Source organism: Pimephales promelas, chromosome 17, assembly GCF_988280905.1.
Source record: "Pimephales promelas chromosome 17, fPimPro1.hap1.1, whole genome shotgun sequence".
In the NCBI taxonomy this organism is placed as follows: Eukaryota; Metazoa; Chordata; class Actinopteri; order Cypriniformes; family Leuciscidae; genus Pimephales; species Pimephales promelas.
The window spans coordinates 30,274,086-30,301,184 of NC_142785.1; the positions used below are offsets into that span (position 1 = coordinate 30,274,086).

Here is a 27,099-nt window from a genome sequence, read left to right on the forward strand (position 1 = left end):
CCAAAAGATGGCAGCTGGATTTGTAGCCATCTGATGGGAGAGTAAAAAACGAATACAAAAATATGTTAAAATCGCTCCTGGTCATAGTACGAGGTGTGACAAGAAAAGGAGTCCCAAATGGTTTGCCTCTATCAGTCAGTTCTTTTACTAATGACTGTCCCGAGGGGGGGAGGTCTCAAACGGCGGTGTCCTACATTCAGATACGAGCAAGGGCGAAATCAATACCCCTTACCAGAGATAATATCTCTCAGAAACAAGACTTGATTTAAAATTGGAATAAATTCTTTGACATTACATCAAAGGACCTAAAAATGTCTCTGTAAAAGATTACGTTTCATAAAATAAATAATCATCCTCGTTTTAAAAAACGATTAAGATTGATTATTAAGAACCCATCTTAGCATGTACGGCCTCTTATTTTAAACTCCTTTATGGGCACGCAGTGTTGCTAAGCACAAAATTAATTGGTTTTCATTGACTCAAGTCATTTATATAAACATTTAATTAAACAAATCTTTAGGGTACGGAGATAGCCAGGGGAATTAAGCCTGAATGCTCCGTGCCAGTACAAAAATTCATTATAAATGAAGCATCGAGAGTAAAGAACTACTAATTGCATCGTAAAACTGGGCAGTGGTGATATGCTGCTAATTGCAATAGATTTGTCATAAAGAGAACCAGCATAATAAAGCTCTTGGTTCCGATAAGCGCATGTTGGTGTGAACGTTATCGCCCCAAAGCTTCTAAGACCTTTCACAATCATATAAATAATACATAGCCAACAGTTTTTCATTTACCAACTTACTGTGAGCAAAAACGATACAGAATGTTTTTTAATAAATAATCATTATATTAAATCATTATGAATATTTCGCATAATAATCATTATTACTATTATAATTATTATTATTATCAGTTAGTGGGATTGCTAGTGCCATGCTCTAATGTGAATACGAATATTGATTAAAAATATCACTCAGCTATACCTTGCAATAGCACCGACACAGTAATGAAAAAAAAAAAAAAAAGATTCACAATTTCTTTTGTGTTCAAAGAAAAACAAAATGAATACAGTGGTGTTTCTGGGCCCCATAGCACAGTAAAGTATGACAGACCACAAATAGCAGTTTCCAGATATCCCCATATGTTTGAGCTCTCCCAGATCTTAGTGTCACTCATTTAGAGGCTTATTTTGTCAGGCAAGTTGCTTGCTTTTCTAACGAGATTTGATATCGCTGACATGGTTGTTTACTTGTTCTTTGCACAATTGCGACGCAGGACTGAATTATCCGCAAGAAGCTCTCACATCACCAGACATGAACCTGTAAATACACCTTAATGGGTTTGTTTGAACTACTATGGAAGCACCGAAAACTCCACCAATCTGATATCCTCAAACTCAGAGGTCGAGGTTTGATTCTCAAGCAGCTTTCGGGACCCCTGGCCATTAGTGTTGTTTACCTTAATGCCACCAGACACATGTCTGACATCAACTTCATTCTTTTCACGTCTACAGGCATAAATGGGCTTTCAAACCTGCCCAATTATCATGTCCTGCACGTGGTGTCAAGGGATACAACATTTTTCCTCCACATTGCATCAGCTCACGAATAGCTGCTAGATTCCACAACAGGCCCTAATTAATTATGTGATGAACTCTATGTTTTGAATACAGTGTGCAAAACTTTAATCAGAAATGTGAGTTTCAATAGACCTTATTCAGAGCAGAAAGCGAGCCTGTAAAGGATAGAATTTAACTTTGTTTTCAATGGCATCCTATTTAAAGCTTCTAAATCACTGAAATTTAACAGTAAAACCATTAAGAGATGCATGTGTGTCTCCCTCACATCCTCGTTTTCATTCCCAACGCTATCTCACGACCAATTCGTACAAATTCGAACGAGTAATTAAAAAGTGGCTAATTTTACGGTAACACTTTACAATAAGGTTCATTAGTTAACATTAGTTAACTAGATTATTTAACATGTACAATATGTGAACAATACTTGTTCAGCATTTATTAATCTTAGTTAATATTAATTCCAACATTTACTAATATGTTATTAAAAATCAAAGGTTGTATTAGTTAACATTAGTTAATGGACTGTGAACTAACATGAACGCACAATGAACAGCTGTATTTGTATTAACTAACATTAACAAAGATTAATAAACACTGTAACTAATGCATTGCTCATCGTTAGTTCATGTTAGTTAATGCATTTACTAATGTTAACTAATGAACCTTATTGTAAAGTGTTACCAATTTTACTAATTCATACGATCTCACTCGTACGATTTGTCTAAACCCATGTGATGGGTAGGTTAAGGGGCGGGGTCAGGGGTAGGTCATTCGTACAAATTCAAAAAAATTGGCCAATTCGTACAAGTGAGGTCGTACGTTACGAATTAGCCACCCAGTAAAATTTGTACCAATAGCCGTGAGATCGGGTTGTCAATCCAGGTAAAAAACAAAGATGGCGCTGTTGTGAAGGTCTATGATCATGTTTTTTCCAAAATATATTGTAAAATATTAAATGTTAAAAAAATATATGACAACATGTTTTTACATTGCTCATCAAAATGAGTTTAAATCAACTTTTTAAAATAAGCTATACAATATTCAACTTGTTAAGTCAGTTTAATGTAACTAAAGTTGAAATGAAGTTGATTGTACTTAAAAATGTAAGCCAATTATTTACCGTGAAGATCGAAAGTGTTGTAAGTTAAATAGTTGATACAGTGCCAAAGTGATGACGTCACTTTGTAGGACAACTCGGAAGCTAGCGGCGCATGGGTTCCCTCGAACGAAAAGCTATGCATTTTCCCCATAGACTTTTGGAAAATCGCAAAAAAAATAAGATCTGTGTTCAACAAGGGTTGTGACCCGTACAAGTTTTTCTATCAAGATAATCTTTATAAGTTAATCCAAAATGTATACAATTTGAAGCCTTTATAAAGTTTAAAAAAAACACAAGCAGACACAATACAGTTTAAAAACCACTAACAGGTTATAACTGTGTGTTCTATGTCATAAATCAAAACGTGAAGATATTTAGAGGCTTTGTTCACCATAACACAGTCTCATCCCAAAAAGTCATATAACTGACGTTTTGGGGCGTATTTTGACCATACGTCAATATCCGCCTTTTTAGGGCCCCCTTAAACGTCGGTAGATGGCGATCCCGGGCCGTCATACAACTGACGCTTTACCTTTAACGTCAGTTAGGTGACGGGTTAGGTTTAGGGTTAGGTTTAGGTCTGGGGTAGAGTTAGGATCCCATAACCTCATCTACCGACGATTAAGGGGGCCCTAAAAAGGCGAATATTGACGTATGGTCAAAAGACGTCCCAAAACGTCAGTTATATGACGTCTTGGGATGAGACCGGGTTGTTCACCACAGACCTTATTTCAGGCGATTTAGCAAAAACCCATTCAAAAATCCCATAGGCTTTAGAGTGAGGGGTAGTGCTAAAATGCTGACTCACTTCCGCGTTTCGGCCTAGAGAGTGACGTCATAACTTCGGCACTCTATTAAAGCAGCACTATGCAGTTTTTTACCTTAACTGAATAGCTTCGGAGTTAGTGCAATGCTTATATGACTATATTTGGGTTGAATGTTGGGCGTCTCACTTAAAATCAGTCCGTTTCATTCCCAGGTAACATATACTGAAGCACTTTAGAGTCAACAACCGACCTTGCCAATGTCCTTTATTAGAGGAAGAAAAGGTTGATTATATTTCTATGAAACCGATTACAAGATTATTTCTAGCATTAATATCCATATATGTCAGGAGGACACTTTATATAGCAAATAGATTATTGCATTATTATTATAATGAAACATTACCATCTCAAATGTCTTGACATAGAACTTCAGTTATCAATATTTTTTAAGAGTTTGCAGATAATGTGACCGTGGAGGGATATCGGACTATGACTGCGACTTCAACAAATGTAGTTGCACATTTTTTTTTTTTACATTTTATAAAGAGAAAATCTAACACTGCACCTTCAAAACTTTCTGAAACTTACTGAAACTATATAGCAATCCTTATATGGTACAGCTTACAGTATGATAGACAGCATTAGCAAACAAAAAAAAAAAAAAAGAAATAAAGACATTTTTCATCCCAAGCTTCTGTTTCTCTAAAGATAAGAGCAAAGCTGACAGATCATTGAAACACAGAAAGCTTTGAAAACAAACCAGGGTATTGAACATCGTTTTTCACTGGAAAACCATTGTGCTTTAAAGGTTTATGTCATAATGACAAATACATAGAGACACAAATTCCCTTTTAAATGTGTGGCTGCTTTTGTAAACAAATTGGAATGCAGTCCTGCTGTTTCTTGCTCTTTTTTTTACTTAAAGAAATCTGCCAGAAGAGCAAGTTGGGAAACTGAGACAAGGCAAGAACTTCTTGACATATCTGGCTCCAAGGCTCTATCTAGACCAGCCATTTCAAATGCTTCGGTATCAGGGTTGTCTTTGCTCAGATATGTTTTTCTGTAGAAAAGTTTGGGGTTTTACAGTGTTCCCACAAACCAAATTGGTGGAGCTTTTGAAAGTATGCTGGGTATGAGAGCTGAGCTGACCATCCTAAAAGACATTTGTTAAGAGAATCTCATGCAGAAGTGTTACATCAGGATAACTTACAGTTGTTCCTGAAAACTCAAAATGCTCATCTAACAATAAAGGATGGGCTGGTGAGACCATGGGATTCGACTCAGTTTCTGTCAGGGAAAACAAAAAGCAAGTTTAAGGGATCTCTTACAAAAAATAAAATACTTTTTATTACGTTTTTTTTATTAAGTATACTTAAGTAAAGTTCAAGTATCTCTAAGTAAGTATCAATGTACTAGTATACGTATGCCAATATGTGGGGCTAAATTGGCCCACATTTTAGTGTATAACAGTATTAGTGTAACACTTTGAGAACACAACTAACTAAGGTTTAAATTGTACTGCAACTAAACTACACGTGACAACATATAGGTATACTGATAGTTTACTAATCAAATACTTGCACACAATGGGCACCAGTACAACAAAAAGAAAAAAAAGTAAAAGTAAACAGAAAGAAGTGAAAGTTTCTATTTGAAAGAGATTCAATTATGATTTTACAGTGCCAATAATTTTAGTAATTTTGGTTGATACTACAGTATAAGAGTAACACAGAGTTAAGTTATTTTATAAATAGTTTTCTTTTTACCCATTTTAATGATATTGTTCATATTCAGCTTTGTTTTCCAACGCATAAAAATGACATACAAGACAAATCTTACAAGACAAATCGTTTTGTTTTCTCCACACAAATACATGACTATTCACATTTCTAGAGGGTAAACACGATAAAAACAAACAAAACACAAACTTTAGTATATCGTGTTATACTTATCATATTCAATGGGTCACATTTTTGCGATGGTCTTCCAGAATAGTGGCACAGCTACATTTCTGTAAGGTTGAACACTAAGCTTTAGTGTTTTATGTCGAAAGGGGCCGATCAGCGCAGTCTTCCTTTGCACCGCATTGAGTCACAGCAGCAGAGCATAACCTTCTCCTCCACACTGCCCACCTCGTAGTTATAATCCCACGTCAACTCCGTTCCTGCCTTGATGTGCCGGCTAAAGAGAGAAGGAAAAACAGGATACAAACACATTAAGATTCCTGTCTACAAGGCAAATAGCTAAGGGGCTCTTCACACGGAGTGTGTTTAACCATTCCACTGCTTTACTTTCTCATAGTTTATGGACGTGTTGTTCACGAGTTTTGCGTATTGCATTTGCGTAACGTCTCAAGAATGCATTTTTCAAATGTGCAACATTTTTAGAAAACATTTTGGAAAGTGACGACGCTCTAAAAACGCATCTCTAGACCTTCCGTTTTTCTGTTCCACTGGCCTGCGTCTCATGACTTTAACTGCACTCTGTATCAGGGCTTAAAGGGATACTCCATTTTTTTTTTTTTTTTTTTTGGAAATAGGCTCATTTTAACACTCCCCCAGAGTTAAACAGTTGAGTTTTACCGTTTTCAAATCCATTCAGCCGATTTTTCTGATATTTAGAAGAATATCAGTAACCAGACAGTTTCTGGTCTCATTGACTTCCATAGTAGGAAAAAAAATATACTATGGAAGTCAATGAGACCAGAAACTGTCTGGTTACTGATATTCTTCTAAATATCAGAAAATTGGCTGAATACATTCGAAAACGGTAAAACTCAACTGTTTAACTCTGGGGGAGTGTTAAAATGAGCCTATTTCCAAAAAAAGTGGAGTATCCCTTTAAAGCTACACTATGTAACTCCTTTTAGTTTATTCTTAGCTAAAAACACTTAGTTCTTTCAAAACTATATGTACTCAGTAATTTATATTTACTTCGTTCAAGTAATAAAGTATTCTTGTGAGTGTATAATATGCCATTGAAAATACATACAGGTAAGAGGTTCTATTGTCGGTCGCCATGTTGCCCCTCCATCTTGAAAGTACATTAGCCAAAGAGGGACATACCCGTTAATTCAAGCTTCGCCTTTCGCGTTTACGTTTGAGTTAACACTCATGGACGAGGTCGAACTGGAAGCCATGTTAATCTTGGACTACATTGGCCACCGTTGGAGTTAAAACGAAATCGGAATTGAGAGGAACAGAAACTTAAATTCACTGGATGGTCATATACCTTTTCACCGCTAGATGGGGGTAAAAATCACACAGAGTAGCTTTAAAAAACATAAAAAAAAAAACAATTCATCACAGAATGAACGCATGAAACGTTTCTGTTTTCACTTTAAACCTTAATTTCTTTTCGACTGAATAAAGAAAGACATGGACATCTTGGATGACATGGGGGTGAGTAAATTATCAGCAAATGTTTTTTGAAAAGTTAACTACTCCTATATCTAATCATAAAGTCAATCAGGATACATAACACAGCTTACATATAGTTAGTTAGTTACCCTTTAATAGAGTGGTGAGGGTACGGCGGCAGAATCCGGAAGGAAAATCGAAGGAACCAGCGGCCAATTAGACTTCAGGGTTCTGACCTCAAACCTACACCACTCTATTCAACTACTTTAAATGCGTCGATTGTCGCTCAGTTTATAGTTCATAGTTTAAGAGCGGAATGACTCTCCTGTTCATAGATGCACAAAGGGATGAATGCTCTTGACCTTGACAGTATAATCTACAGTATGTTTGTTAGCATGTCATAAGAGTTGCGTATAATAAGTTTTTAATGCCATTATCCGCTCTTCTGTAGCACGGACCGCAGATATTCAGGTTCTTTTTTTCTCAAGAGGTGTGTGACTGTCCCCAAAGGAAAACAGAAATGACCTTCCTTTCCTTTTCATATGGAAATGTTTTACAGCTACCATCATGAGGGCTTAATGGAGCTTGACTATTTGATCTAAAGCTTAGCTCAACACAGTCGCTCACACCGGCACTGAACAATCACCACCATTTTCATTTCTCTCAAATATCTCCTGTTTAGAATTCGGTGTGGCCAGAATGCCTTTTCATGCTGGAAACATCAAACTACTTTGCACATAGTGATCTGAACAAACTCAGCGCATAACATTTGTACTAAAGACATGAATAACACCTCAAAAATGACTTGTATAATGACTTTTCGCATATATTATAGGTGAAAATAAAATTCCAACACAGTAAAGCAACAATCAGTAAAAAATATCTCTTCCACGTACAGTACATTTCAGTGTTTGACCTATAGCTGTGACCATGACAATAATTCGCTTAGTTTCTGTTTGTGTTGTCACACTGAGTGTGTTTTCAGTGTGGACAGATTGTATCAGTCTAAATTAAATGATCGCACCCTAGCAACCACCCAGAACACCCTAGCAATAAGCAAAAACCTTAGCAAATGCCCTGGCAAAAACGCTGGCATCATGGCAGCAAGTTTTGTTTGTGCACAAAATTAGCATACTATTACAATGCAGAACATTTATAGATCCAGTTTAGATTTATGTCCAGCTAAATGAAATGATAATATCAGTAAGATGTCATATAGCCTCATTTAAAAACGTCAGGACTGGAGGGGAATTTGATTACAGGACCATAAAGCTGTAATTTATGGGATAATAATATAGCACTTTGGATCTCTGTCCTTGGTCTTCAATGCATCTTCCGCTTATGCTGTCACCTGGAGCGACTGTGACAAGAAAAAGCAAAACAAATGATTACAATTTTGATCACAAACTACCGCACTTCTTGTTTGATCTGTCCTACGGTCAGTTTGGGATGTAAATGTTCTCATTGTGTTGCTTGTCAAGGAACTATTAGATTAGGACGCAGTTCCTATCAGTTCTCAAGCACTAATGATTTTACAACAAATAGCTCCATAAAATATCTTCAAATCTGTGTATATGCTATGGTAAATTATGCATACGGCTACAGTTCCCCCATGTATAATGGGGTTGTTCAGCAAGCCAAGTTTATTCATCAAGCACATTTCCACACACATAGGCATGCTAAAAAATAAGACACATAAAGGTAATGTTTTAAATCCTGTGATCATAAGGTCATTAAAAATGCACTAATTACCTAATTACATTTGTTGATGTAATTTAATTTAGTCAGATTCATTAATTAAATTAAATTATATTCTGACTTGAATGCAACCAATTAATTTAGCTTTGGGGTTATGAAGCAGAACATTTTTTACAATGTGAATGAAAACTGAAAAAGAAAAGGTAAATAAAAAGGATTTAAAATGAAAATACATTGAAATAAAGTGCACACTTATCCTCGAGTCACACAGTGTGTCTCAGTGTTCAAAGTATGCAGAATTTCCCTTAAGCAAGCATCATTTGTGTCAGTGTGAGATTTACAGGGTGGCAGGAATATTCCTTCCATAGAAATTTGCAAAAATCATACATTTCCACTTCAGGAAATCACACAAAATCTGCACACAAGTAGTGTGACTGAAAATGAAGAGATGCGAAATAAGCCCTATCCACTTTTGCATATTTTTGTTTTCTTTCTAGTACCGTATATCATTTTCTTCTCAGTGTTTTAAGCCAAAACATGAAACCCAAAATGCGCAATGCCCAAATTGTGGCTATGTTTTTAATATGGAGTGGTCTTTTTTTTTTTCAATTTAAATCCCGAAAACATGAATCAGCCAATGAAAAAGTTAATTACTGGCACTGACAATAATCAAAAAATGCCAAATATTGGATAATTAATCAGTGTGATCAATATATAACACGTTTATAAGTTTCTCCGTTGCCTTCGTAACAATGCACAGTAATGGACTTCTGGACCTCTTTGTTTAGACGTCACACTTGGCTCCTTCTTGGTCAAAAGTGACAGCCTTAAAATTTAACTTCAATGCAATACATTTTTGTTCATATTTCACATTACAATAGAGTGGAGGCCTTTAATATATATATATATATATATATATATATAATTTTTTTTTTTTTTTTTTACATAATTAAAAAAAAATAAGGAATGGATACTGAAAATTCTTCATTGTTGTGCACTTTTCTCTGCACAGTGGCTGATCTGTAGGTTGTACCACCGAAATATTCTCGGAGTTTGCATATTTTTTTCATATTTCCCATTCATTTAGGTCATTTTTGACCATGAAGGAGCTATGTGTGACTTTACTTTTTACCCTTTAACATCTGAATCATGTCCATGATTCATTTTTTGTGTGTTTACAGCCAATGCGACAAAAGTCACCAATTGTTGTTATCTCATTCTGATGAAGCAAAAATAAATAATTAAAATAAAGAAATAAATTAATATATATATATATATATATATATATATATATATATATATATATATTTGCTGTACTTTCTGCCAGAAGAGGCACAGAGGGTTGAAAAAAAAAAAAACCTTAACTACCAAATAGTAGAACTTTTCTGATAGAGTTCATGCCTTTACAACAAAAGCAAGTCACTGGTTGTTCAGGTCACTGACTGACACACACACAAAAACCCAGCAAAGTACTGAAATTAGTCCAGTCTGTTCCAGTCTATAGTGAATGAAAAACTGGAGAGATGGCCTAAATACAGGAGAGAACAGAGAGAATTCCCCCCTTATAAGCTCATAATCTTCAGAGAAAGTTCCAGTAAAGTCCTCTGCCACTCTTCACTTTTCTCACCATACAGTAGCCAAGGCAGAACCCAGGGTCCCAGTGCTGCGGTGCGGAGATATGTTTGTTTGCTCAAATACATTAACATCTTCACAATCGCTTCTCGTCATTGTCTTCAACGCTTTCACTGTCACACTCTCCCTCTTTCCTCTGATTCAATTCACTCCTGTCAAAAACAGCGGGTGTCTGGAATTAGCACATCGCACTGAGGTTGTAGGCCAGGATTACTTTTCCCTGGGCGCAATCACACATCTGCGCTTTTCTCAAAGCGGGAAACATGATCCAAATGCTTCTGTCAGGGCCGTTGTTACTGGGGCCGTCAATTGATTCAAAATTTTAACCCAATAATTCAACATTTTTTTTTAATCTTCTGACCAAGGCACTCATACTGTGCGAAGATCAATCAGTGGTAGGTCTTATATTTAGGCCGTGTGTCCACCAAAGCGTTTTTCCACGAGCTTGGCGCATGTTTTCAATTGTTTTCAATGGAAGCGCCGTGTTTTTTAAGCGCCATGAGCGTAACGAGCCACTGAGCGTTTTTTAAACGCTGAAGCGCTGAGCACCCAACGCTCATCACTGTCACTTCTTACCCACCCGTCCAATCACAGTGGAGGAGGGGCGGGACTAAACCACACTGACCAACTGTCACAACATTCTTTCTATACACGACATCAACCAGCAGAGATAACCAAACAACATGGATGAAAATACATTTTTAGTATGAAACAAATTATCTGCGAAATCAGTTACAAGTAAACTGTGCTGCAGATATTCTCTATCATAGCAACTAAACGTCTAAACGGAAAAAAGCACTGCGCTGCCAAAACGCTCTCGAGCGCCCAAAGCACAGCGTCTTCAGCAGAGCGTCTAGCATTTGGTGGACACACGGCCTTATGTAAAGTTACGTTTTCCAAATCCACTGGCAAATAGTTGTAATAGAAATAGTTGTGTGTCACTTTAAGTATAAACCACACTAAACGATATTAGATTTGCGCTTACAAAAACAAAAAAACAACCGCAATTTGCCAAAGGGGAAGAAATAAACAAACAATTTAAGATATGTTCTTGTGTTAGTGTCTCATGAGCATGATTAATTATTTCATCACATTATATTCCTTCTAATTAATGGCAGTAAATAAACACATTAAGCTGACAGCTAGTGCCGTTGCAGAGGCCTGTGTGAGTTTGCCTGATAAACCGCATAAAAACAGTTTCCTCTTAGAGCAGATGATTGTTTATTGGTTACCGTGGCCTCAGCTGGAGAAGAGGAGGCTCTGTAAATTCGCTCATTCTTTTTGCTTTCCTCCATTATCCAGGTGTCTTAATATTTTCTCCTCCTCCTCTGTGGATATTGATCCCTTTGTGCAACACACATCTACCCATCCTCTGCAACCAAATGATAGCGAACCATCTTCACGAGATGAATGCCATTCCGTTCCCTTCATGAAGACCAGATGACCTTGGAAAAGTAAATAAACTACTGAAGAATAAGAAAAAAGATGACAACTCGAGGTGCCACGGGTCAGTCCTGTTACATAAGAAACACCTTCTTTACGTTAATTCATTAAATCTTGTGTTTCAGCTCAGTCTGCTCCGACGGCAATGCAGCTAATCACCATAATGATATTTCAAACACTCAATCCCTGTGGCCCTCCACCTGCGGCTCAAGACCTGGAACAACTTTGCTAATTAAAATGCTGCCTGAAGTCAAGCCAACACACTCCACCCTACTTTAGTTCAGAGAGTGCTTCAATTATGGTCATTAGCATCTTTTAGCTCGCCTTGATCCATGGCATCCTGGATCTGAATGCCTGGTCAACCGAGTAAGCTTATATGAGACAAGTCGCGAACCATTAGAGTGCATTAGCATTCAGCTACAGTAATTAGATCAAACTCCCAGGGTTTTCCACCTCCCTTTTTGGAATCTGAGAAGGTCTCATGGTCATTTATTCAAACGCCAATAATAGAACATGATAAAAATCATAGCTGCAGAAGAAAAGGACCTTTTTAACGAATAATGGCGGACTCTGAAACTTTTTTAACTCAGAAATTTCTGGTAAATTTCAAAGAAATGACAAGTAACACATTTAATTAAACCTAGAAATGTATTGTAAAACAGTCCAATAAGCTGTGTTTAAAAAATAAATAAATAATTACAGTGCATTGTGAAAGTTGTAAATAAAGATTATCGAACTTTGTTTTATTATAAAATACTGTTTCAGCCTCTCTACTTAAAAATGTCACCTTTTATTTAATGTGCTAACTGTTCCCTTGTAATTAATTTGCCTTTGGCTAAGCCACACCCTAGAATGTAGATTGACCAATCACAGCGTAGCCAAGAACAAGCTCCCACAGACATTTCCGACATTTTTTCGCAGCGCTCCTGACTTGACTTTATTGACTTTAACACGGGCGTCTCATATTTTTGGTCTCGGCAGGCTATTACCATCATAGTTTTATCAAAAATATGGTTAAACTTTGTTCCTGGGGCATTTGTAACAGGTTGGAGGGGGGTGTGTTTTTTCCCTTCCCAAAAACTGAAGTGTTGTCTAGCACACACTGTCCGATTCGAGACCGAGACCAAAGACAGTCGAGTCCGAGTGGAGACCGAAGAGAGTCGAGTCCGATTCGAGGCCGAGACCAAAGAGAGTCGAGTCCGATTCGAGACCGAGACCAAAGAGAGTTGAGTCCGATTCGAGACCGAGACCAAAGAGAGTCGAGTCCGATTCGAGACCGAGACCAAAGAGAGTTGAGTCCGATTCGAGACCGAGACCAAAGACAGTCGAGTCCGAGTGGAGACCGAGACCAAAGAGAGTCGAGTCCGATTCGAGACCGAGACCAAAGAGAGTCGAGTCCAATTCGAGGCCGAGACCAAAGAGAGTCGAGTCCGATTCGAGACCGAGACCAAAGACAGTCGAGTCCGAGTGGAGACCGAGACCAAAGAGAGTCGAGTCCGATTCGAGACCGAGACCAAAGACAGTCGAGTCCAATTCGAGGCCGAGACCAAAGAGAGTCGAGTCCGATTCGAGACCGAGACCAAAGACAGTCGAGTCCGAGTGGAGACCGAGACCAAAGAGAGTCGAGTCCGATTCGAGACCGAGACCAAAGACAGTCGAGTCCAAGTGGAGACCGAAGAGAGTCGAGTCCGATTCGAGGCTGAGACCAAAGAGAGTCGAGTCCGATTCGAGACCGAGACCGAAGAGAGTCGAGTCCGATTCGACCGAGACCAAAGACAGTCGAGTCTAAGTGGAGACCGAAGAGAGTCGAGGCCGAGACCAAAGACAGTCGAGTCTGAGTGGAGACCGAGACCAAAGAGAGTCGAGTTCGAGACGAGACTGAAGAGAGTCAAGTCCGATTCGAGACAGAGACCAAAGAGAGTCGAGTCCGATTCAAGACCGAGGAGAGTCGAGTCCGAGTCAAGACCTAGACTGAAGAGAGTCGAGTTCGAGACGAGACCGAGACCAAAGAGAGTCGAGTCCAAGACGAGACCAAGACCAAAGAGAGTCAAGTCCGAGACGAGACCGAGACCATAGAGAGTCGAGTCTGAGTCGAGACCGAGACCAAAGAGAGTCGAGTCCGATTCGAGACCGATACCAAAGACAATCGAGTCCGATTCGAGACCGAGACCAAAGAGAGTCAAGTCCGAGACGAGACCGAGACCATAGAGGGTTGAGTCCGAGTCAAGACCGAGACCAAAGAGAGTCGAGTCTGAGTCGAGACCGAGACCAAAGAGAGTCGAGTCCGATTCGAGACCGATACCAAAGACAATCGAGTCCGATTCGAGACCGAGACCAAAGAGAGTCGAGTCCGAGTCGAGACGGAGACCAAAGAGAGTCGAGTCCGATTCGAGACCTAGACCAAAAAGAGTCGAGTCCGAGTCGAGACTGGGACCAAAGACAGTCGAGTCTGATTCGAGAGACCAAAGAAAGTCGAGTCCGAGACCACATGTATGTCATGAATATAACCTTCAAAGGTACATTGCAGCCCCCTTTGTATACTTCTATTGAACACTTTATTTGCTACTTTATAAAAGTTTGATAAAATTTCAGCAGGAAGAGCTGTCACAGCATAAGCCATGTTGTTGATCACAAACCAGAGCTCAGATGCAGTTTGTCAATAACTATGGGGAGCAGGGCTTAGCCAAAGGTGAACTGCGCCGCAGGCTGTAAGTGACCTTCAAGTGAACATCATTTTATTTTTGGCCCAAAATGAAATATGTTTATTTTATTATTTGTTCTTATTTATATCATACCAAGCATTACATCACATTACATCACGAAAGCATTAAAAAAAATCATCAAAAAAGAACTAAACCAAAACATTGACATCTATCTGCACCATGTTATTTAGCATGCTCCCCTTCACACTTCTTCACAGAAATGTTTCAAAATGCATCTAGAAGTGGGCAACCCTCAACCCTCCTGACTGTTTGAATGCATTTCCCACTGAGCCATGACGCTCTCCATCTCTACCTTGACTTTACAGTGTCTTTCTGCTTTTGTAAAGAATTCCAGGCCTAAGAGCCAGTGGGATATCAGCCAGTTCATTCCCTTTCAACCAGAAGAAAGAAACAGCTGTTCCCCTGCATGTGATGCCAATGCATCATATTTCAGGGTCAGGTGGAAGAATGGATGGATGGATGAAGGATGAGTGAATGAAAATAAGGAGGTAGCAGGTAGATGCTATGATTTCTGGTCTCTAATTTCCCTTGGTATCTGAAGTCTTAATTTCTCACACACTTTGGTATACAGCCCAACTGATTTCAACACATAATTAGCAGGTGCTGTAAAAATCATATCTACACATTTGTGGACAAGTGATGGGTAGCGTCTAGCAAACTTTACATTTTTCAGTGGCATGATGGAAACTCAGCTTGTCCATTTTTTGTTGAAAGAATCCAATAATTTTGCATAAGGACAAAGACGTTTATAATTTTATTTAAATTGTTGTCTGAGGGCAACTTTTGATGTTCGCTTGGTTTTTACATTAAAAAAACGTCGAAATGAATAAGTTATAAGCTATTTTAAACTCTAGTTTTGAGCCTAGCTCAAAAACGCTAGTTTTTTTTACAGTAAGTGCGTCTCGCACTGAAAACTTGGAAGTAAACGCCCACTGCTGTGAGTGGATAACAGTTTTGCATATTATAATGAGTTTCAACTTAGCGACTGTCTTCTTCCACAACCAGGCACTGCACAATATTTCGTGAACGACATGTTTATTTCTCGGTAGATCGATCCGGTTTGTCATCATTGAGCTATGCGTGTAATGCGGGAATCTGTGGGTTTGAATCTGCTAAAATGGCCGTGTTGAAGTAGGCGTTGATCTTCTTCTGCGGGGGTGGTGTTTTATCCTCTTTGACATCATAGTTCCCCACTTTGAAAAACAAATCATTTGCTGAGCCTGGTGTCAATAAAAGCTTTTATTGGACTAACAAGGACGTTCAGTTCTGGAACTTAAAGGATATTCTTATAAAATGATGACCTCTTAGATGCAAAAGCTTAAGGAAAATTAGATTTTTCAGTTCATCACCTTTTTGACAAGACTGAACAAAGAACACTGAAAAGGAACTATTATACTGGTGATAACACAGCTGAATGAACCAATATATATTAGTAACCAAGGCGACAAACGAGTGGCGGGAACCTCTGATGATCTCTGAACATTGTTGGATGTATAGAAAGTTCTGGTGAAGTCAGTGGGTCATGGTCTAATGTTGAGCACTACCTCAACAATAGACTATGACTCATTCTTCTAAGTTTAATTGTTGTTTTTCTCTTTCCAGATGTCTCTTCTTTCTCTCTTTATGTCCATTTCACCACCTCTTTACTTCCCATCTCTGTTGTTTTTCGGTAATCCATTTATGTGGTCTGATACAAGAAGTGCATCACTAATGGATAGCTACATGTACAGGTCAAGATTCTCAGTAAAACTCTGTAATTATGCTTTTTCTCACAATACAAAGTTAATAATAGACATTGTTAGTGCTGCGAAAACTACTTTTTCTTGCAAAGCGGCTACAAGGATTTTGCCGCTGAAAATATGTTTTTTAATCATGATTTCACTCTTGAATTGAAGATTAGCACTTGAAAGGGCTAGATAATGTAATTCTCATGACCTAGATCCATATTACACCATATTTCAAAACATATCTTCTAGACTTGACACCTTATTTCAGTATTGTCATACACTTTCTTAAAAACATTCTAACTACTTTGTGTTACAAGACATTTCAGTTTGAAATGAAAACTGACTCCCCTTTATCATACACCTGAAAAATATTCCTAAACACAAAATCAAATAATACATCAATGATGCAATAAAAATATAGAGACCTTGTATGTCAGCCTTGCTTAATGTAGAGTGGTTTTGTTTATTTTCTGTCTGCCCATGCATGCTGTGACCTTTCATATGTCGCACTGTCACCAAATAAGCTCAGACTCTTGCAGTGATATAAAATACATCAGCTGTGCTAGAGGTTCATATTAACCCTGGAAAAAAAAAATAGGTAAGCATGCTTGCAGTCAGACTAATTATCATTTATCAGTATACAGATGAAACTCTAAAAATTAGAATATCGTGCTAAAGTTCACTTATTTCAGTAATTCAACTTAAGTTGAAACTGATATATTATATAAACTCATTAAATGCAAAGTGAGATATTTCAAGCCTTTATTTGTTATAATTTCGATAATTATAGCTTACAGATTATGAAAACCCCAAATTCAAAATTATGTGAAAAGGTTTTCATAAGTGTGTTAATGATTAGCTAATTTGAAGTGTGCTATTTTAAATCGTATAATTTAGAATTAGTACAATTTAGTACAATTTAAAATGTACTAAGTATATTTTAGTTGCAATTAAATTGTAAAGCATAACTTTGTGTATAATTTGGACCAACTATACTTAGTGATATTAAAGTGTACTTTGTGTTACAAGTACATAAAAAAAATAATCATTATTAAGTATCTTCAAAACATACAAGCAATATACCACACTTTTTTTAAAAAAAAAATATATTGTTAGAAAATATACTAAAGTACAATTATTTTAAAGTGTGTTAAAAGTTGTATTGTGAAAATGGGTAAAAGCATGATGCTAATATACATTTTTGTTAGTATATTCGCAAAGTCCTATTAAAAAAAGGAATATATTTCAAATACAACAAAGTATATATTTTTTTTTTACCCGGGAATGCCAAACAACTTGCATCAGCGTAGCATATAACACCTGTACTTATCTTCACACTTAACACCTTAGACATAATAAAGACATTAATGTATGCAAGCAATGCATATGATTTAAAAACACACATTAATTAATATGATCAGGTTCCGATAAAGGCAAATATGTAAAAAAATAAAGAACTTTTAGTTAAACTTTCATGAAACACAGTATCTTAAAAAAGTTACACCAGGATATTTGTGCATCATGGTGGTACTGTGCGGGCCTTCTTTGTTCCATATCATTGCTCATCCGTAAGATAACATTCATATTTGACAGCGCCATATCCACTACACAGAGCAAACAGAGCATAAACCTCTATCTCAAGAGCAGGCGGTAGAGCAGTCGCTGGAATTAGGCCCGCTACACTGCAGATTTATCCTGTTGTCAAGATCAATTCAAGGTATTCCGACTGTTTCATCGAATTAGTGCTGCTTTGTTCTTCTGCAGGTGGAACAACAAAGTCAGTAGCCACAGAACAATAATGGGAACTGATGGATTTTTGTTTGGATGAGTTTTATACTGTTTTCCTTTTTTGATTTGCTAGGATACACAAACTGATTCTCAGATTTAAAGTTACAGCCTATTTATCAATCAGTCTTACATCAGTATCCAATATTACGCTATATACACTGCAACATCATTTCATAAAAAATAATCATTGACAAGATTGTCATAATGTTTCTTTAAATTTCACAAGGCTTAGATTAAAAATCCTGCTAATGCATCTTCATCAATATAGTGATTATGACTTTTACATAATTATTTGTCAATTTGTCAATACAATTTAAATTAATTGTGACCTATACAATAAAAATTCATTTACAGTTGCAATTTACACATGCAATATTAAAAAAAAATACATTATTATATGCATAATTTTAGTAATTAATCATTTAAACTTGAGTTCAATTTAAAGTAACTGCCCAATCTTTACCTTTGGTGCAATAAATGGTTTAAAGTAGAAAGTAAATTTTCTTTTTCTTGTCTATAAGACTATAAGATATTTTCTGAATCATTTAAAAGACAGGGTGGGTGATTTGTTCCATAATTCTTTGTTTTACTTTGCTGGTTGAAAGTCTCTTCACATCCTGATAGCAATCACTAAGTTAAGGGCTCTAAATGTATTTAGATTTACATATAATCTGTGGAAGGCATAGGACCATAAAATGTACGTTCCAATCATTGAATTTTGGTCCGAATGCAATGATAGGATGTCCTACCATATGAACATGTATTTTCATACCTCTGCGAAATTGCTTACACACACATCACTTGCCATTGCACATTTCATGTTATGCAGAGATAGACAGGCGTCAGTCACAGAGCACCACAACCAAAACAACAGCCTCCTTTTACAGTTCCTCATGAACCAAAACAACCAGCGTCACACCATAACTAATGTAAATTGGAAGATATGGAAACCCGCGATGGAGCGGTTCGTGACTCAAATGTGTTTCAATGGCAACACTATCAACGCTGAAATGAATCTGCAGCAGTCAGGTAGTACAGGTCAGAGCTCTTTAAGTGGTTTATGTTCATTATTATTGTAATGTTATGTGCTTTGAGACATGAGGTAGTTTAACCGTCTCTCATCTCGTGACATTGTGCGCGTTCATGTGTTTTGAAGGAGGCGTGGTCATAGAGAGCGCTCTGAAGGGAGGGTGGGATCTCATGCTTTCAAAACTAACTCCAAAAATTGCTAACAAAAGCGTTTTAAAGCCTTCCTGAATCAAATCTATGTTTAGTGCTGTCAAATAAAAAGAATGACCCATTCTGAATGTAAAAAAAAATGGTTTTGAACAAAGTCCCAGTCGACCCCTAATTTCAGATAACACACATCTGTAGGATTATAATACTGCATGTTTCGGCTTTTAGACACCATAAGACAAAACATTTCCCAGACACAACATTCAACCATGTGACAGGTTGTTAAGAGGCTGACAAAGGGGAGAACATACTGTAAAAGTGTAAACTGAAGATTCAGTAATGCAAGAACTCAGTAACTCAGTCCCGAGTACCACAAAACCGTTTTATTTCAAAGCAGAAAACACCTTGAACATGATTCATTTAAAAAGCTTGTAAAAGAGTCAGTATTTTTAAAGTTCTGTTCGGTGCCGCCGAAATTGCACACTTCACTTTTAAAGGACTGCTATGGGCTGTCTTGATACATGATACTTATTCTGACTGCAACTATCTTCATAAATACTGGAATAGTACTGTTGTTTGCAGCCTGTCAAATTGCACAAAGCCACTTAGTGTGGTCCTCCCTACCAAACAATGTGGCACTGAAAATCCTCACTGACTGGCACTGTGAAGGCCTACGGCCAGAGCTACTGGCCAAGTGATGGATGACTCTATCAGGAACCAAATTTACTCGCAGGCAGATGCCTGGGTCCAGAAAAGGGCCAATTAGGTGAAAAACTGAATATCGCTCTATATAATTGTAATGAAATCAAGCACTGGAGGCAAGCTGGTGAGGACCCAAACACAAACTTTACTATCAATACATAAACAAACATAAAACAAGGGCAAGGCATGAGGCAAGAACTATGGCAGGAAACAGTCAACACCAGAACCACCAAGAAACAGGGCAAACAAGAGGGCTTAATAATGACTGATTACAAGACAAGGAACGCCTATGAACAATGATCAGACAATTAACAAATGACAAACAATGAAAGACAAGAACAAGGAACCAGACACAGCCACTGGGATCACGTTAGTAATTGCATAGAAATGCCTTGGCAACCATCTTGAATACCCTAGCAACATGTTAAAACCACTGTGAAGACAATGGCAACCAAACGAAACCCAAGCATCATGGTCTCAACTTATTTTGCATGGACAAACAGCCAATGCACAATGTGCATTTTCCACTAATAAACCAATGCACAATGTACAAGGTGATCTTCATCAATAATAACATCATTTGAAATAAATAACAAACGACTGTACAATATAAAAGATGTTAGCATTGATTAGCCTGGGGAGGATTGGTGGAGTTCACCTGATAAGACCATGTCAATCGTACATTATCATTCGTGTGGATGTATGGATACTGGGTTAAGTAATTATTTATCTGCCGCTGCGTTTCTCTTCTCTTTATATCTTGTCTTTCACTGTTCATTTTGTGTTTCACTCTCACTCACTCTTGACTGCCAGCACACATTTGAAACTAATCAGTAAGGCCAGCAGTGTATTGGATTTCCAATAAAATACACACAATGGAAGCTCAGAAGTGTTACGTGTTATTGAACAGCATTGGGGAAGGTAATATTTTAAATGTAGCATTGCATTATGAATTATACAAATAAGCAAGTAAAAAATGACATTTTCCTGATTGACTAGTCAGTAATCTGAGCCGTTAGCTAACTAGTCAATCATCCTGTTTAACTAGGGCTGATTTATGGTGTGTTTGAATCGTTCTTCAAAATAACTTCCTTTGTGTTAAGCGGAAGAAAGAAACTCATACAGGTTTGCAACAACTTGAGGGTGAGTACATGATGACCGAATTTTCATTTTTGGGTGGAGTATCCCTTGAATTATAATGATTTTATGCTAATTTCCATGAAACTTTTCACACACAAATATTACAAAACCTACAACAAATGTAACAACGCTTGTCGCCCTGAGTTGCTTCCATTGGCATTGACTTGCCACACTGAGAAAGAATGGGAAGGAACTGTGAGGAGAGACTCTTCATCCCTGATCAGTACAACTCCACCTGTGGGCTGCCTTGTATATATCTATAAATGAATTATGCATAGAATATTCGACTTTCATGGCCCTTTGGTATCTCTGAGATTTGTTGCCTGAAGATAGCACAATACACTTCAGGGCAAATGTTCAGAGCTCAAACACACCCCAGGTGTAGCCATTACAGATCTGGCCAGCAGAAACTGACTCTACGTGAAGACAATACAATACATCATGTTTGTGATTTATCTTGGCAAGCTTTGAATCTAATAAAGCAAAGACAGATGCTTCCATTAAGGGAAGCACAGATGTTTAGAAAATAGAATAAATAGGATGAACGTACTCATTCAATCCACATCTTTCCAAAAAAACCAAAGAAGCTCTTTGAGAAGGCATGTACTGTATCTGAAGACCATCAAAATGACATCAAAAGTAGTCATTAAATCGCTCCTATAGAAGCTCACACACACGCCGGCAGCAGCGCACAGGCGTTATTTATGCATTCACATACTAAATGCATAATTAATAGTAATTAGAGAAGCCAATGATGTTCGCAGCAGGAGACCAATAGCTATGGCCTAGCCATAAATGTCAAGAGAAAGAAAAAGAAAAAAATGGGCCACTTTTTTTGTCTTAGAAAAGGCAATTGATTCACTGGTCTATGAAAACAAATCCTAAAGGTTAATTAGTTCCTCCAAACAAGCTTTGTCTTACTTTTCAAATTACAGAATTTATGACGGTAAGCAGAACAGTATGTTAATTATGCAAATGTAAAGGCTCTGTGTGTGATTTAAACTTATTAGTGGTGCTAAGGCAAACATCACTATTACTATTGCTCATGAAGGGGTTTACAGTAAACAAACCTTTAACTAAAGGTTTCAGCCATGATTCAGCCATTTCTTTTTTGGAAGTTTACTTTCTTTATTTTTTCTTCAACCAAGTCAAGCAAGTAAAACAGGTGCTACAGCGGTGGCTGTTACTTGCTATTTAAACTACCGGGTTTGATGTTTCACAAATATAATGGCACTGCTAATGATGATTGTGTCTGACCAATCAGTGATCTGCAGTGTGTTCACATCACATTTTAGTATCGGTACGGTACACTAGGAACCTCTACAGAGGTGGTACCATTTAAAGTGAGCCGAAGCGAGCCATACTGTACCATACCATGCAGTGGAAAAGTGGCAAAGCGTGCCGTACCGAACCGCGCCGTACCGTACCATGCAGTGGAAAAGCACCAAAGCGCGCCATACAGAACCGTACCGTACCATGTAGTGGAAAAGCGCCAAAGCGTGCCGTACCGAACCGCGCTGTACCGTACCGTACCATGCAGTGTAAAAGCGCCAAAGCGCGCCATAGAGAACCGTGCCGTACCGTACCATGTAGTGGAAAAGCGCCAAAGTGTGCCATACTGAACCGTGCTGTACCGTACCATGCAGTGGAAAAGTGCCAAAGTGAGTTTTACCAAACCATGCCATACTGTACCATGCAGTGCAAAAGCGAAAAGCGCACCGTACCGAACCATGCCGTACTGTACCATGCAGTGGAAAAGTGGCAAAGTGTGCCGTACCGAACTGTGCCGTACCATACCGTACTGTACTATGCAGTGCAAAAGCGAAAAGCGTGCCGTACCGAACTGTGCCATACTGTACCATGCAGTGGAAAAGTGCCAAAGCATGCGGTACCGTACCATGCAGTGGAAAAGCACCAAAGTGTGCCGTGCGGAACCGTGCCGTACTGTACCATGCAGTGGAAAAGCGGCAAAGCGAGTTGTACCGAAGCGTGCCATACCGTACCATGCAGTGGAAAAGTGCCAAAGCGTGCCGTACCGAACCGTGCCATACCGTACCATGCAGTGGAAAAGCGCATTGTACCGAACAGTGCCATACCGTACCATGCAGTGGAAAAGTGCCAAAGCGTGCCGTACTGTACCATGCAGTGGAAAAGCACCAAAGTGTGCTGTACCAAACCGTGCTGTACCGTACCATGCAGTGGAAAAGCGCCAAAGCGAGTTGTACCGAACAGTGCCATACCGTACCATGCAGTGGAAAAGCACCAAAGCATGCCGTACCGAAACGTGCCGTACCGTACCTTGCAGTGGAAAAGCGACAAAGCGTGCCGTACCGTACCATGCAGTGGAAAAGCACCAAAGCATGCCGTACCGAAACGTGCCGTACCGTACCATGCAGTGGAAAAGCGACAAAGCGTGCCATACCGTACCATGCAGTGGAAAAGCGACAAAGCGTGCCATACCGTACCATGCAGTGGAAAAGCACCAAAGTGTGCTGTGCGGAACCGTGCCGTACTGTACCATGCAGTGGAAAAGCGGCAAAGCGAGTTGTACCGAACCGTGCCATACCGTACCATGCAGTGGAAAAGTGCCAAAGCGTGCCGTACCAAACCGTGCCATACCGTACCATGCAGTGGAAAAGCGCATTGTACCGAACAGTGCCATACCGTACCATGCAGTGGAAAAGTGCCAAAGCGTGCCGTACTGTACCATGCAGTGGAAAAGCACCAAAGTGTGCTGTACCAAACCGTGCTGTACCGTACCATGCAGTGGAAAAGCGCCAAAGCGAGTTGTACCGAACAGTGCCATACCGTACCATGCAGTGGAAAAGCACCAAAGCATGCCGTACCGAAACGTGCCGTACCGTACCATGCAGTGGAAAAGCGACAAAGCGTGCCGTACCGTACCATGCAGTGGAAAAGCACCAAAGCATGCCGTACCGAAACGTGCCGTACCGTACCATGCAGTGGAAAAGCGACAAAGCGTGCCATACCGTACCATGCAGTGGAAAAGCGACAAAGCGTGCCATACCGTACCATGCAGTGGAAAAGCACCAAAGTGTGCTGTGCGGAACCGTGCCGTACTGTACCATGCAGTGGAAAAGCGGCAAAGCGAGTTGTACCGAACCGTGCCATACCGTACCATGCAGTGGAAAAGTGCCAAAGCGTGCCGTACCAAACCGTGCCATACCGTACCATGCAGTGGAAAAGCGCGTTGTACCGAACAGTGCCATACCGTACCATGCAGTGGAAAAGTGCCAAAGCGTGCCGTACTGTACCATGCAGTGGAAAAGCACCAAAGTGTGCCGTACCAAACCGTGCTATACCGTACCATGCAGTGGAAAAGCGCCAAAGCGAGTTGTACCGAACAGTGCCATACCGTACCATGCAGTGGAAAAGCGGCAAAGCGAGTTGTACCGAACCGTGCCATACCGTACCATGCAGTGGAAAAGTGCCAAAGCGTGCCGTACCAAACCGTGCCATACCGTACCATGCAGTGGAAAAGCGCGTTGTACCGAACAGTGCCATACCGTACCATGCAGGGGAAAAGTGCCAAAGCGTGCCGTACTGTACCATGCAGTGGAAAAGCACCAAAGCATGCCGTACCGAAACGTGCCGTACCGTACCATGCAGTGGAAAAGCGCCAAAGCGAGTTGTACCGAACAGTGCCATACCGTACCATGCAGTGGAAAAGCACCAATGCATGCCGTACCGAAACGTGCCGTACCGTACCATGCAGTGGAAAAGCGACAAAGCGTGCCATACCGTACCATGCAGTGGAAAAGCACCAAAGTGTGCCTACCAAACCGTGCTGTACCGTACCATGCAGTGGAAAAGTGCCAAAGCATGTTGTACCGAAACGTGCCATACCGTACCATGCAGTGGAAAAGTGCCAAAGCGTGCCGTGCCTTAACGAACCGTGCCGTACCTTACCATGCAGTGGAAAAGCACCAAAGTGTGCCGTACCGAACCGTGCCATACCATGCAGTAGAAAAGCATCAAAGCGTGCCTATCGAACCATGCCATACCGTACCATGCAGTGCAAAAGTGAAAAGCGTGCCGTACTGAACCGTACCATGCAGTGGAAAACTGCTAAAGCGTGCTGTACCGAGCCGAGCCGTGCCGTACCGTACCATGCAGTGGAAAAAAGCGCCAAGGCATGTCGAACCGAGCCGTACCGTACCATGCAGTGGAAAAGCGCCAAAGCGTGCCGTACCAAACTGTGCCGTACCGTTCCATGCAGTGGAAAAGCCCCAAAGCGCGCTGTACCAAACCGTGTCGTACCGTGCAGTGGAAAAGAGCCAAAGTGTGCCGTACCGAACCATGCCGTAACATACCATGCAGTGGAAAAGCACCACATATAGTGAGTGATCAGAATAGACTTGAGGGTGGACTCTTTTGAATGAAGTAGGGGCCTAGCTTTGGGAAACCCAGCCCAGAACACCTTAGCAACTACATAGCCGCAACCTGGAAAATCTTTGTGAAATGTATAGTCAAAGGAACATCAGTTCCCAACTATAAAACCACAAATTTAAAAGTGCAATATCTGGCAGACTTTTTTCCAACCAGAGAGAATTATTATCCGAATTTTCAGTCTTGCTCTCCATCTTTACCTGTTAAAATACAGTATGATTTAAATGTGATTTTATGCATGCTTCCACTAAAGGGTATTTTTAAGTTTTTACAATGGTGATCATTCTTCTGTCATGAATATTTGATCGGGTTTACGGTCAGGCCAACAACGATATGGTTTCATTTCATTGCGTTTTTTTCCCCCGGATACCAATGCTCCAGAAAACTTATTATCTCTCTATATCAGGACACAGACACCAGTTTTATGCTCATAACTTTTTGATGATGCTTCTTTATGCAGCGGATCCTCCACAAATACTGTTGAGATTTATTCATCTCTGAGAGATTCCAGAGAAGCTGAGATCAGTCTGAACATATGCAGTATTGGCTCTGTTCACACAGGACCACCGTCATCTAACCAGTCCTTGAAATGTATGGGGACAAGCATTTAAAATAGTCTTACGTAATGCATACCACTGATTTATGATTTATACATTTAGGTCTTGACAACAGTCTCAGTTTCTGCAAGCAAACTAGATATCTACTAGCAAAACAGTATTTTCTGCTTATGATGTTTAGGCAATGTCTCTAAAATTATCAATAATTCTGTCTATACACAGATTTATAGTATTTTTGTACAACCGTTCACTGTGCATCATTAAAATGATTATAATGGATTTCAGATAAACCTGCCTCTGAATGGGAAGGAAAAAAAAACTATTTTGAATCACTTTATTCAGAGTTTCCTTCTGTATTAAAGCAATAATTTTACTTCAATAATGTGGTGTTTTTCCAAATGAAACAGGATGTTCATTGTGAAATTACTCATTAAACTGACAAACAATAAACTGATTAAAAGAAAATTATTTATAAGCTAGACTTATCTTACTGAATATAGGAAATGGCTGGTGTAAACATCTAATTTATCAGATTTAATATCTCACAGTATTTTCATAAACTGATTCGTGTGCCAGCAGGACTAATTTCAGGAATCATCTGACACTTTCTAGCTCTAAAGAGACTTCACAGAAAGAGATTGGAGCCTTCTGCTTCTCAAGCGGACACTTCTGGGTGAATGCTGCTTAATTGTAATCAATGAGTTTAAACAGGGTTAGCAGCTCTGGGAATTGAAATCCGCTGCTTAAGGTATGAAAGGAAAGAGAGGAAGATAAAGATAGGCAGGCCAATTTGCAGCCTTTCCTTGTTAAAACACTGAATTGTATGTAAAATATAACCCCCCTCATGCATAAGGCTGCATTTTTATTCAGAAGTCAGAAGCCCTGATGTTGCTTTTAGCATTGGGAAGAAGTCTGCTGTTAGAGTGCATATGAAGTATGCCATTTGGGACAGGGCCTGATTAACATGAACATATACTTTTTATTGCATGCTTTGGTGTTGCATTAAATCTGCTTAGTATGATGTTATTAACGCTCAGCTGTGATGATCGAGATCCTATGCCAATTAAAGGAGAATAACCCTGTGAGATCCGACGCGGGACAGGCAGAGAGCGGGGTTTGTGCTCAGAGGAAGGCTGTGTGCTACAAGCGGGCAGCTCATTAATTCTAGCTGAGTGTTCACTGCTAATTTCCATAGATTAGTTAGTGATATGTGGATGCAAGGTTTGAAACGCTGCAGCCGTCGAGTGTGTTTTCAGTGCACCTTTATTCTGCTTTTCCACTTTCTCGCTGCTTCTC

At 39.3% G+C, this 27,099-nt stretch overlaps 1 long non-coding RNA gene across 1 annotated transcript in view; it reads right to left on the reverse strand.

Moving 5' to 3' along the window:
* Window positions 1-27,099, reverse strand: part of LOC120474758 (uncharacterized) — a 179,903-nt gene that overhangs the window by 3,691 nt on the left and 149,113 nt on the right. The window contains exon 4 of the long non-coding RNA XR_005621822.2: window positions 4,659-5,629. This is a non-coding gene — a long non-coding RNA (uncharacterized LOC120474758). The remainder of the gene's footprint in view (window positions 1-4,658; window positions 5,630-27,099) is intronic.